This window comes from Scyliorhinus canicula, chromosome 2, assembly GCF_902713615.1.
Source record: "Scyliorhinus canicula chromosome 2, sScyCan1.1, whole genome shotgun sequence".
NCBI classification, from domain to species: Eukaryota; Metazoa; Chordata; class Chondrichthyes; order Carcharhiniformes; family Scyliorhinidae; genus Scyliorhinus; species Scyliorhinus canicula.
Window position 1 is genome coordinate 149518468 of NC_052147.1, and position 14262 is coordinate 149532729.

Genomic DNA, 14262 nt, shown 5'->3' on the forward strand with positions numbered 1-14262 from the left:
GCGGCCGTCGGGCTACATAAGCGTACTGCGGGTTGGCGTGGAGTAGCTGTACCCTCTCAACCAAAGGGTCCGCCTTGTGGAGTCGCACGTGTTTACGGAGAAGAACGGGTCCTCAAGCTGCCAGCCATGTTGGGAGTGAAACCCCGTAGGTGGACTTCCTGGGGAAGGCAAAGAGATGTTCATGGGGAGTTTCGTTAGTCGCGGTGCACAGGAGCGACCGAATGGAGTGGAGGGCATTGGGAGGACCTCCTGCCAGCCGGAGGCCGGGAGATCTCTGGACCATAGGGCCAGCTGGATGGCCCTCCAGACCGTCCCATTCTCCCGCTCCACCTGCCCATTTCCCTGGGTGTTATAGCTGATCGCCCTGCTCAAGGCAATGCCCCTGTTGAGCAGGAACTGGCGCAGCTCATCGCTCATAAATGAGGATCCCCGGTCACTGTGGACGTAGGCGGGGAAGCCGAACAGAGCGAAGATGGTGTTGAGGGCTTTGATGACGGTGGCAGACGTCATATCAGGGCATGGGACGGCAAAGGGGAAATCGGGAATATTTGGCGACCACACTGAGGAAGTACGTGTTGCGGTTGGTGGAGGGGAGGGGCCCATTGAAGTCCACGCTGAGGCGTTCAACGGGGCGTGAGGCCTTCACCAGGCGTGCACGGTCTGGCCGGTAGAAGTGCGGTTTACACTCCGTGCAGACTTGGCTGTCTCTGGTGATAGCCCTGCCTTCCTCGATGGAGTAGGGCAGGTTGCAGGCCTTAATGAAATGGTAGAAACGGGTGACTCCTGGGTGACAGAGGTTGCCGTGCAGGGTCCGGAGTCGGTCGACTTGTGCGCTGGCACATATACCTTGGGATAGGGCATCGGGGGGCTCGTTGAGCTTGCTGGGGCGATACAAAATCTCGTAATTGTAGGTGGAGAGCTCGATCATCCACCTCAAGATTTTATCGTTTTTGATCTTACCCCGTTGTTTGTTGTTGAACATGAAGGCAACCGATCGTTGGTCAGTGAGGAGAGTGAATCTCCTGCCGGCCAGGTAATGCCTCTAATGTTGCACACCTTTAACGATCGCTTTGGCCTCCTTTTCGACAGAGGAGTGCTGAATTTTGGCGGCATGGAGGGTGCAGGAAAAGAATGCCACGGGTCTGCCTGCCTGGTTGAGGGTGGCGGCCAGAGCGACGTCTGATGCATCGCTCTCGACTTGGAAGGGGAGCGTCTCGTCGACCGCGTGCATCATGGCCTTGGCGATGTCGGCCTTGATACAGTTGAAGGCCTGATGAGCCTCGGCTCTCAGTGGGAAAACGGTGGATTGAATGAGTGGGCGGGCCTTGTCCGCAGTTTGGGACCCACTGGGCGTAATACGAAAAGAACCCCAGGCATCGTTTGAGGGCCTTGGGGCAGTGGGGGAGGGGGGGTTCCGTGAGGGGGTGCATGTGATCGGGGTCGGGCCCCAGAACTCCGTTCTGAACGACATAGCTGAGGATGGTTAATCGGTTCGTGCTGAACACGCACTTCTTCTTGTTGTACGTTAGGTTTAGGAGAGTGGCGGTGTGGAGAAATTTGGAAAGGTTGGCGTCGTGGCCCTGCTGGTCGTTGCTGCAGATGGTGACATTGTCCAGGTACGGGAAAGTGGCCCGCAGTCCGTACCGGTCAACCATTCGGTCCATCTCCTGTTGGAAGACCGAGACCCCGTTAGTGACGCCGAAGGGAACCTTAAGGAAATGGTAAAGGCGGCCGTCTGCGGAGACGGAGAGTGGCGGTGCGGAGAAATTTGGCAAGGTTGGCATCATGGTCCTGATGAACGTGATGTTGAGGAGAGTGGCGGTGTGGAGAAATTTGGAAAGGTTAGCGTCGTGGCCCTGCTGGTCGTGGCCGCCGATGGTGACATTGCCTAAGTACGGGAAAGTGGCCCGCAGCCCGTACAGGTTGACCATTCAGTCCATCTCTCTTTGGAAGACCGAGATCCCATTGGTGACGCCGAAGGGAAGCCTAACAAAATGGTAGATGTGGCCATCTGCCTTGAAGGCAGTGTATGGGCGGTCTGCCTTACGGATGGAGAGCTGGTGGTAGGCGAATTTGAGGTCTACAGTTGAGAAGATGTCGGTATTGTGCAATCTGATTGACCACATCAGATATGCGTGGGAGGGGGTACACGTGGAGTTGCGTGTCCCGGTTGATGGTCTGACTGTAGTCAACGACCATCCTGTTTTTCTCCCCAGTTTTCACCACTACCACTTGGGCTCTCCAGAGGCTGTTACTGGCCTCGATAATACCTTCCCGTAGCAGCTGCTGGACCTCAGACCTGCTGAAGATCCTGTCCTGGGCGCTGTACCGTCTGCCCCTGGTGGCAACGGGTTTGCAATCCGGGGTTAGGTTTGCAAAAAGGGAAGGCGGGTCGACCTCAAGGGTCGCGAGGCCGCAAACAGTAAGGGGTGGTAAGGGCCCGCCAAATTTCAGGGTTAGGCTCTGGAGGTTGGACAGGAAATTCAGGCCGAGTAGCAAGGCAGCGCAGAGGTTGGGGAGGATGCAGAGCCGGAAGCCGCTGAACTCTATGTCCTGGATGGTGAGGGTGGCGATGCAGTACTCCCGAACGCCATGGAGTGGGATCTGGAGGCCAGGGAGATTCTCTGGTTAGCGGGGTGTACCGCGAGGGGGCAGCGTTTCGGGGTGGATGAAGCTCTCAGTGCTCCTGGAGTCCAGAAGGCAGGATATCTTGTGCCCGTCAACCTTCACCTTTGTCGAAGTGGTCGCGGGGTTGTGCGGTGGAGACTGGTCAATCGTGACCAAAGCGAGACGCGGCTGGTCGTCGGCGGGTGCAGGCGATGAGTGGTCTGATGAGGTGCCCAAAGGGCAGGGGTCATGAGGTGGGTAAGATGACGGCACCCATGGGCCGCACGTGTCCTGGGGCAGGCAAGATGGCAGCGCGCATTGGTTCTGAGGCAGGCAAGATGGCGGCGCCCACGGGCCGCACGTGTTGTGAGTAGAGCAAGATGGCAGCGCCCACGTGGTCCGAGGAGGGGAAGATGGGGGCGCCAACTGGTCGCACGTGGGGGTGCCAGGACAATAGCGGCGATTGAGCGGGTCTGGCACACTGCAGCGAAATGTCCCTTCTTGCCACAGGCCTTGCAGAGCACGCTCCGCGCCGGGCAGCGCTGCCGGGGGTGTTTTGTCTGTCCGCAGAAGTAGCATTTGGGTCCCCCGGGGTTGGTTGGCTGCCGCGCGCCGCAGGCGTGGGGTTGGCTGGGGGTGTCGCTCATGGGGCCCATGATGTGATGGCCGTTGGAGGGGTCCAAGATGCACGGGATGGGTGGGCCACGACATCGAGGGCATAGGCCTGAACGTTGCGTGAGGCGACCGTAAGTGAGAGCGCTAGTTTGTTGGTCGCCGCGATGTCAAGCGTGGCCCCTTCTAAGAGGCGCTGGTGGATGTAGTCAGACCCTAAGCCATAACAAACGCGTCTCACATCAGCAGGTTCGAATGTTCAGTGGCTGAAACAGCCTGGCAGTCACAGTCTTTCACTAGGGCGAGCAGGGCACGCCAGAAATCTTCCACAGACTCACCAGGAAGTTGGTGCCACATGGACAGGAGGTGCCTGGCGTAGATTTTGTTGGTCTACTGAGCGTAATTTTCTTTCAGTAGCGCCATGGCTTCTCGTAGGCCGGCGCGTCCTAGACGAGGGGAAAGCCGCGTGTACAGAATCTGGAGCTTCTGTGCTTCTGGGATTGGGTCAGGCGCAGACCCGATGTACACTTTAAAACAGGCTAGCCAATGTTCAAAGTCCTTTTTGGCGTTGTCTGCTTGAGGATGCAGCTGCAGGTGATTCGGCTTGATGCGGAGGTCCATCTCTGAAAAATCTCAGTGTAATAAATTGATGCACTATCAATTACAACGAGACGAGAATAGAATGTAATCGAGGCTTTATTACACAAAGATGTGTGGCCTCCGACAGCAGCTGACGAAATGGCTGCTGTATGGGGAGCACACATATTTATACTCCGCCTACTGGGCGGAGCCAGCAGGCAGGGATCTACCCCCGTACCTGCAGTACAGGGGCCTTACCGTAAAACACATATATATACAGTATATACATCAGTGGTGGCTACCACACTCTGAAAATCGAAAACTGCAGATCGGACTGAGGTCTTTAAGTGGTCATAAATTGCCCACTTAAGGGCCTTTGTTCCAGGAGCTTGTTAAACACTAACTTGGAGGGTGAGCAACCTGTGGGGTTTGTCTTCAAAAGGACGGAAAATTATCCCACCTGCCTCGAAGAGAAGCATGGAAGTTAGTGTCTAGCGAATCACCCAGCAAATACTCTGCAATCACCTCTTTTATGGAGTTTAATCCGGACAAATGTGAGGTAATGCATTTTGGAAGGTCTAATGCAGGTAGGGAAAATAGAGTGAATGGTAGAACCCTCAAGAGTATTGACAGTCAGAGAGATCGAGGTGTACAGGTCCACAGGTCACTGAAAGTAGCAACACAGGTGGAGAAGGTAGTCAAGAAGGCATACAGCATGCTTGCCTTCATTGGCCGGGGCATTGAGTACAAGAATTGGCAAGTCATGTTGCAGCTGTATGGAACCTTAGTTAGGCCACACTTGGAGTATAGTGTTCAATTCTGGCCGCCACACTACCAGAAGGATGTGGAGGCTTTAGAGAGGGTGCAGAAGAGATTTAACAGGATGTTGCCTGGTATGGAGGGCATTAGATATGAGGAGCGGTTGAATAAATTTGGTTTGTTCTCACTGGAACGACAGAGGTTGAAGGGGCGACCTGATAGAAGTCTACAAAATTATGATGGGCGTAGACAAAGTGGATAGTCAGAGACTTTATCCCAGGGTAGAGGGGTCAATTACTAGGGGCATAGGTTTAAGGTGCGAGGGGCAAGGTTTAGAGGAGATGTACGAGGTAAGTTTTTTTACACAGAAGGTAGTGGGTGCCTGCAACTCGCTGCCTGAGGAGGTGGTGGAAGCAGGGACGATAGTGACATTTAAGGGGCACCTTGACAAATACATGATTAGGATGGGAATAGAGGGATACGGACCCAGGAAGTGTAGAAGATTTTAGTTTAGACAGGCAGCATGGTCGGCACAGGCTTGGAGGGCCGAAGGGCCTGTTCCTGTGCTGTACTTTTCTTTGTTCTTCACAATCTGGCAACATTCAATGCTGAGGGTTATGGTGAGGTATTAGAGTGCGTCGGACTCTAGTTCAGATTCTTCTGACATAAACGGTAAACTGTGCAGCAGAATCTGACACCAAGATATCTGGCAACCCATGGGTAAATGGGTAATGTGTTGTGTTTTGCGAGCGTGGGTTTGGAATCTGTAAAGTTCCAGGCGAGCGACTACACGGAAGCAAAACTATAAGAAAACTCAATATTATTTTACCTTCCATATTGCAACTCCTACTCTGCGAAGGGTCTTGTGAGCCTGGCCCACACTTGGGCTGGGGTATTTATGTTATGTGTGTAGCTCCACCCCCTCATCTAGGGAGATGACATTCAGGTGAGGCCACAGGGACTCTGAGATTGCAGACCCCCTCCCCCGTGGCCTCCAGTGGGGTTATAACAGAATCCCACCCTCATTGCCATCTTCCTGTTGTGTCTTAGGCTAAAAAGATGAACAAGTAGGCCATGGATCTTAGGACACCGTCTGTGGGAGATTCAGCGGCTCAGCCAAAAGACTTTCCGAAGGACCGGAGAATCCCGGTGGTGGGCAGGACCGGACTGGTAGCCTCGCAGCAAGCAGTAGTTATTGAACTAACTTCATTTTCACCTCCCCAGCAGAGAGGGCAGCATAACAAAATATATATACTCAGATCTTTTCAATATACTACAACATCGCATTAAAGATTCAATAAAAAATTTTTTTAACGGGATAGGGAGGGTTTATTTTTCGTCACTGGAACAGTTAAAGTTTGCCATAATTTTCTGAGACAGTGATCCACAGTCTGTCCATTTTCTTTTATAAGAAAAAAAGGGAATGTTTGTTTCAAATCAATTTTGGCGGAGCCCAGGGGATGTTCAGTTACGGTTCTGCAACATTAGCCCGGCTGGTGGCTTTCGGCAGCCTCTAGTTCGGGAAATGTCATCATTCCTCAAGTTAAAATGGAATTGTGCGTTGCACCACATCCTGTCAGTCTGGCATGAAGCAATGATGTACCTCAGCCAGAGAGAACTCTCACTGCCGCTCAAAGTACAAACCCTAATTTACAGCACATCAACAAATGGATTTGTTCTGGCAGATGTAAATTACTACGGACGCAGTTTGTTCGCACACCAGCGAATACTCCCCGACGGCTGCTAAATGCTCAATAGAATTTTTTAAAAAGATTTTCTAATTCAGGGGCAATTTAGCGTGGCCAATCCACCTATCCTGCACACCTTTGGATTCAGGGGATGAGACACACGCAGACACGGGGAGAATGTGCAAACTCCACACAGACTGTGACCCGGTGCCTGGATTGAACCCAGGTCCTCAGCGCAGTGAGGCAGCAGGGCTGACCACTGTTAAATGTTAACACATTTCCAGATTTACGGCCAGGCAGTCGCAAAGGTATATACTGGTGCAACAGATGTTGCTGATATTGCGGTTAGAACCATAGAATCCCTACAGCGCAGAAGGAGGCCATTCGGTCCATTGAGTCTGCACCCTCTGAAAGAGTACCCTACCTAGGCCCACCTCCCTGCCCTATCCCCGTAAGCCAAACTAGCCTGCACATCTTTGGACCCTAAATGGCAATTTAGCATGGCCAATTCACCTAACCTGCACATCTTTGAACTGTGGGAGGAAGCTGGAGCACCCGGTGAAAACCCACACAGACACGGGGAGAACGTGCAGACTCCACAGTCGCCCAAGGCCGGAATTGAATCCAGATCCCTGGCGCAGTGAGGCAGCAGGGGTAATCACTGTGTCACTGTACTGCCCTGAATATATCTCTCAAAGGACTCGAGTCACAGGACAGCAGGGCTAACGGTCATATATATAACCAGTGCCTCCCAGGCTGTGAGTATTGACCGTCAGTGGGGTGTGAGAGGAAATTTTGGGGTCGCAACTTCTACAACAGTGACGGCTGCCATGGAGCTTGGATTGATTACTTTTTTTAAATAAAAAAAAAATTTAGAGTACCCAATTAGGGCAGCAAGGTGGTGCAGTGGTTAGCACTGCTACCTCACGACGCCGTGGTCCCAGGTTCAATCCTGGCTCTGGGTCACTGTCCGTGTGGAGTTTGCACATTCTCCCCATGTCTGCGTGGGCTTTTCCCCCACAACCCAAAGATGTGCAGGGTAGGTAGATTGGTCACGCTAAATTGCCCCTTAATTGGAAAAAATGAATTGGGTACTCTAGATTTATTGAAAAAAAGAGTACCCAATTCATTTTTTCCCAATTAAGGGGCAATTTAGATTGGCCAATCCACCTGCCCTGCACATCTTTGGGTTGTGGGGTGAGACCCTCGCAGACATGGGCAGAATGTTTAGATTGATTTCTAACAATTTGCAGGGCTCTATTAAATGCCTTTTCCTTGGTGGGCGTGGGCTGATAATCAGCTTTCTGGGGCCTTTTTGCTGCAAAATAAACCTGCGAGAAGCTAGGTTTTCATTTTTTCTTTCGGACAAACGCTGCCTTTTCATCAGCCCCTCCTCCAATGCTCAACGACTGTTCTCTCCACCCCCACACATCACTTCCCACTCCCTGAGCAACTAAAGTCTCCCCCCCAGCCTCACTGCTCAACAGCGATCGTACCTCCCCAAATCTTCACTCCGGGGTCACACAAAGTCTGAGGCATTACAGTGGGGGGAGGGATGGGTTGGCCAAGTATTCCACTCAGGGCTGGACTCAAAGAGCAGGGGGATAGTGATCTTGATTAATAAACGAGTGGCATTCAAGGCAGGAAGTATCGTGTCAGACAAGGGGGGTAAGTACATAATGGTGAGTGGGAAGCTGGAGGGGGTGCGGGTGGTACTCGTGAACATATATGCTCCGAATTGGGACAATGTGGAATTTATGAGGAGGGTGTTAGGTAACATCCCAGACTTAGAGTAACAAAACTTGATTATGGGAGGAGATTTTAACACAGTCATTGATCTGGAATTGGACCGGTCAAAATCCAAGACAAGGAGGAGGCCGGCTGTGGCAAAGGAATTGAAGGGGTTTATGGAACAGACGGGAGGAGTAGACCCATGGAGGTCTGCATGGTCAAGGGCAAAGGAGTTTTCCTTTTTCTCCCATGTCCACAAGGTATACTCTCGCATCGACTTTTTTGTTCTGAGCAGGGTTCTAATACCGAAGGTGGTGGCTACTGACTACTCGGCAATCACAGTGTTAGATCATGCCCCACATTGTGTGGATCTATGGGTTAGTTTGGAGAGAGGACAACGCCCACTGTGGAGGCTGGATGTGGGGTTGCTAGCAGATTAAGCGAACTGTGGGCGGGTTAACAAGTCCCGGCGGGGGTGGAGGGAATGAGGCAGTTTTTGGATCAGTTGAGGTTCCCGAGGGTGGCGGAGGTCCTGATGGAGGGGCTGGGAGCCCCAATTGAGACTGAGGAAATAATCAAGGGGCTGGGGGGCTTGCAGTCGGGCAAGGCCCCGGGGCCGGATGGCTACCTGGAGGAATTCTATAAGAAGTTTTCAGAGATATTGAGCCCACTGCTGGTGAGGACATTTAATGAAGCAAGAGAGAAGGGAGTCCTCCCCTCAACAATGTTGCAGGCCTCGATTTCATTGCTTCTGAAACGGGAGAAGGATCCGGAGCAATGCGGGTCATACAGGCCAATTTCTCTACTGAATGTGGAAGCCAAACTGCTGGCCAAGATATTGGCCACAAGGATAGAGGACTGTGTCCCGGGGCTGATAGGGGAAAGACCAGGTGGGATTTGTAAAGGGCAGGCAACTCACGGCCAATGTTCCGAAGGCTTTTAAATGTTATTATGATGCCCTCAGAAGGAGGGAAGATGGAGGTGGTGGTCACGATGGATGCGGAGAAGGCTTTTGATCAGGTGGAGTGGAATTACCTGTGGGAGGCGCTGGGAAGGTTTGGGTTTGGTGAGGGCTTCATTGACTGGGTGCGGTTGCTCTATCAGGCACCAGTAGCGAGTGTGCGTACAAACCGGCTGAGGTCGGGGTATTTTAAACTACACCGGGGGACGAGGCAAGGGTGCCCCCTCTCCCCATTACTGTTTGCTCTGGCATAGAGCCATTGGCCATGGCGTAAAGAGCCTCTAGGAACTGGAAAGGGCTGGTTCTGGGGGAGGGGAGGGTGGAGCACCGGGTTTCGCTTTACGCAGATGACTTGCTCTTGTACATCTTAGACCTCTTGGAGGAGATGGGGAAGTTGTGCGGATCATCGGGAAATTTGGGGTATAAATTGAACATGGGGAAAAGCGAGATGTTCGTGTTCCAGGCAAGAGGACAGAAGAAGAGACTGGGAGAGCTGCCACTTAGAATGGTAGGAAAGAGCTTTCGGTATCTGGGAATCCAGGTGGACCGGGAATGGGAGGCACTGCACAAGTTAAACCTATCCCGGCTTGTAGAACAAATGAAAGAGGACTTTAAGAGATGGGACATGCTCCCGCTATCACTAGCAGGAAGGGTACAGACCGTGAAAATGACGGTCCTCCCCAGATTTCTGTTTGTCTTTCAGTGCGTCCCCATCTTCATCCCAAAGGCTTTTTCCATACAGGTTAATAAGGTTATTTTGGGCTTTGTGTGGGCGGGTAAAACCCCGCGAGTGAAGAAAGTGTTGCTGGAGCGCAGTCGGGGGGAGGGTGGGTTGGCGCTGGCGAACTTTTGAAATTACTACTGGGCGGCTAATATAGCCATGATTAGGAAGTGGGTAGTGGGGGAGGGGTCGGCATGGGAGTGGATGGAGGTGGCGTCATGTAAAGACACAAGTTTGAGAGCACTGATAACGGCACCTCTTCCGTTCTCCCGGCCCGATACTCCACAAGTCCGGTGGTGGTGACGGCTCTGAGAATCTGGGGGCAGTGGAGGAGATATAAGAGAGTGGAGGGAGCATCGGTTTGGACCCCGATTTATAATAATCATCGGTTTGTACCGGGTAGGCTGGATGGTGGGTTCCGGAGATGGCAAAGAGCAGGAATTAGGAGGATGGGGTATTGATTTATGGCCGGGATTTTCCCCAGTTTGAAAGCCTTGGAGGATAAATTTGAATTGCCAGCAGGGAATGGGTTTAGGTATCTGCAGGTTTGAGACTTCCCGAGAATCCGGGTGCCGGCCTTCCTGCTGCTGCCGCCACGGGGGATACAGGATAGAGTAGTCTCCAGTATCTGGGTGGGCGAGTGGAAGGTTTCAGATATTTACCAGGAACTTTTGGATGCGGCGGAATCTCCGGTGGAGGAACTTAAGGGCAAGTGGGAGGACGAGTTAGGAGGAGAGATAGAGGCGGGTCTGTGGGCGGAGGCCCTAAGCAGGGTTAATACCTCCACATCACGTGCCAGGCTTAGCCTGATACAATTTAAGGTAGTCCGCCGGGCACACATAACAGTGGCCTGGATGAGCAAATTTTTGGGGTAGAGGACAGGTGTGTGAGGTGCACAGGAAGCCCAGCAAATCATATCCACATGTTTTGGGCATGCCCGAAGCTCAGATGATTTTGGCAGGGTTTCGCTAAGGCAATGTCCACGGTGCTAAAAACACGGGTGATGCAGAATCCGAAGGTGGCGATCTTTAGGGTGTCGGAAGAGCCAGGAGTTCAGGGGGCGAAAGAGGCTGACGTCTTGGCCTTTGCCTCCCTGGTAGCCCGGAGACGGATCTTGTTAATGAAGAGGGACTCGAAGCCCCCGAGAGACCTGGGTTAGTGGCATGGCTGGGTTTCTCAGTTGTGAGAAGATAAAGTTTGCCTTAAGAGGGTCAATGGTCGGGTTCACCCGGAGGTGGCAGCCGTTCTTCGACTTTCCCGGAGAAAATGAAAATGTCGGCAGAAGCAGAATGCCAAAGGGTGGGGGAAGGGCCGGATTGTTGTTTTATGGTTGGGGTGTGTGAAGATTGTGATGGGGTGGAAATGTTTATTGTACCATGTTTATGTCGTTGTTATTGTTATTATTATAAAAACTTGCAAATACCCTGATAAAAACATATTTAAAAAAAAATTCTTCCTCAACACACAATTATTAGAATTAACACTGGTAGCATATAAGGGTCCCATTAGATCCAGTCTGCTGGGGTATTGGACAAAGAAAAAGTGACAGCTGATTGGGCAGGAAGTAATGAATGGGCTAGCACAGGGGTGGGCAAACTACGGCCCGCGGGCCGCATGCGGCCCGCCAAAGGTCTATATGCGGCCCACCAAGTCATTAAAAAAAAAAAAAATTATTTTAAGGTTAATGGTGGGGGGCTGTTGGGTTACTTACTGGTATAGGGTGGATACGTTGACTTGAGTAGGGTGAGCACAGTAAGAAGTCTTACAACACCACGTTAAAGTCCAACAGGTTTGTTTCAAACACGAGCTTTCGGAGCACGGCTCCTTCTTCAGGTGAATGGAAAGGCTTGTTCCAGAAATGTTTATATAGACACAGTCAGAGATGCCCCGGAATGCGAACACCTGCAGGCAATCAAATCATCAAAGATGCAGAGAGAGAGGTAACTCCAGGTTAAAGAGGTGTGAATTGTCCCAAGCCAGTTCAGTCGGTAGGCCTCTGCAAGTCCAGGCTTGTTGGTGGGGGCCGAATGTAATGCGACATGAATCCCAGATCCCGGTTGAGTCCGCTTGGGACAATTCACACCTCTTTAACCTGGAGTTACCTCTCTCTCTGCATCTTTGATGATTTGATTGCCTGCAGGTGCTCGCATTCCGGGGCATCTCTGACTGTGTCTATATAAACATTTCTGGAACAAGCCTTTCCATTCACCTGAAGAAGGAGCTGTGCTCCGAAAGCTCGTGTTTGAAACAAACCTGTTGGACTTTAACCTGGTGTTGTAAGACTTCTTACTGTGCTCACCCCAGTCCAACGCCGGCATCTCCACATCTTGAGTAGGGTGATCATTGCTCGGCACAACATCGAGGGCCGAAGGGCCTGTTCTGTGCTGTACTGTTCTATGTTCTATATGAGGCGCCCAGAATCATAACCGGGTGAAGTAATTATTTTACTTAATATACTATGCGGCCCTTTAAAATTGTGAATTTCTGAATGTGGCCCTTGCATGGAAAAGTTTGCCCACCCCTGGGCTAGCAGGAATTCTCAGCTTTCCAGCAGATCTCTGGTCCTCTGTGCTGCAGTGAATAAGGAAGCTATGCTGTTCCAGGAGTCAGCTAGAGACTCTTATAGCCCACTGTAACCATCCCCCACAGCACTTTTGGTTGAAATGAAAGTCACTGGACTTGATTGCCCCCAGATCGTCCAGGCTACCATAGTGAAAATCAGCAACGTCAGTCAGACTATAGTCTGTCCTAACATTAAACTGGTCATGTACTCCACGTTTCCTGAAATATCCGGATATCCAAAAGCAGCAGGTTGGGGCAGTGGTGTTCAAATACATTGCAGCATTCCTACAAGTCCAGGACATAATTGACTGTGCTCAGGTCACCCTGCTACCACTTTGAATGTCCTGGGCTAAGCATCGTCTGCTGCTTCATCAGTGACCTCCCTTTCATCATGAGGTCAGAAGTTGGGATGCTCACTGAGGAGTTCACAATGTTCAGCCCTATTCGTGATTCCCCAGACACTGAAGCAGTCTATGTCCAAATGCAGCTAGACCTGGACAATATCCAGGCTTGGACTGCCAAGTGGCAAGTTACATTTGTGCCACACAAATGCCAGGCAGTGACCATCTCCAACAAGAGATCATCTAACCATCGCCCCCTTGACACTCAATGGCATCACCATCACTGAACCCCCCACAATCGACACTTTACACTGCGCAGCTGCTCGCCCCCCCACCAGATGGAGGTTCGGTGCACTGACATTCTGGTCGTAAGATCAGACAGATCCTGCTGTCATAGCTGCAGGGTCGGAGAACCCAGCCCCAAGTATTTAACTTGAAGTATCTGCAAGGGAATGATGTTGAAGCCATTGTATGGATAATACCTTTTTTTTTTCTTTTTCTCTTCCCTCCTCTCTCTCAGTCCTCTTGTCCCTGATATTAGGCTATTGACAAGGTTGGGCATGTCTGCCAAGTCAGGTGAATATAGATTATTATGTGCGCGCTAAAGGTAATTAGCTATACTGTGAAACAATGACATAGCCCTATTAAGAGGGAAAGGATACGCTGTCAGTTGAAACATCTAAATTGCAAAACTGCATTTCTGCAAGAAACGTACCTGTCAGACATGGAATGTAGTAAGTTGGGCAGATCTTGGGCAAACCACGTGTTCTTTTCCTCGCATGCATCATGGAGGAAAAGTGGGTGCAGCCATCCAATTTCTGTGTCCACTAACAACGTAAGGACAATGAAGATGGGTTTATATTGTTTAATGGAACATTGGATGGGAAAGGGGCCTCACTGGTAAATGTATATGCCCCCAATTAGGATGACTCACAATTTATTTAAAAGATCATCAGCCGTGTCTTGGATGAAGGTATGGGATTGCTCTTAATGGGTGGGGATTTTAATTATATTATGTCCCAAATAGCAGACAGTTGCTCAACTTCATCAAGGTGAGCACGTCATTGAGCAGTCATGTTATAGAAGCTGGGTGAATATCATAGAATCTCAACAGTGCAGAAGTAGGCCATTCAGCCCATCGAGTCTACACTGACCCTCTGAAAGAGCACCTGACCTTGGCCCACTCCCCCACCCTAACCACTGAGCCACCATCCCGTCACAGGAGCATGGCTTTCACCGTGTGAAAGTTGAGACACGTTATCCAAAATAGTCCGTCCTTGCTCGCTCATGGCTGGGATTCTCCGGCGCCGTTGAAAGTGAATGGAGATTTGGCTCCAGCACCAAATTTTCAGCACTTGGGCACATATGCCCCACCACGGATGAAACCGGGGAATCCCGCCCGTCGTGTATTAACAGCAATTGCTGTCAAAACTCAGCGGATCTGGCCACACCAGTAGAGAGAGAAGCCAAGTTTAAGCCACTAGCCCTTCTCGTTGTTTCCAAAATCCGCTGTTTCATTATTGCAGATTGCCACCATTTGCGGCATATTGCATTTGTATCTTGTGAAACGCTTTTTCCATCTGACTGCTGATGAATGTGTTTCAGAAATGATTAATTCGTATAATTGGCGAACCTCTTCCCCTTTTAAACCACGGGATGAGACCAACTTCAGATATCTTGCTGGTCAACATTATAGTTCAT

The 14262-nt window shown here is 51.1% G+C and overlaps 1 protein-coding gene across 1 annotated transcript in view; it reads left to right on the forward strand.

The window, feature by feature from the left end:
- The window catches only part of LOC119959306 (integrin beta-2-like), a 121150-nt gene that overhangs the window by 25709 nt on the left and 81179 nt on the right, over positions 1-14262 (forward strand). The gene's annotated exons all lie outside the window — the stretch shown is intronic.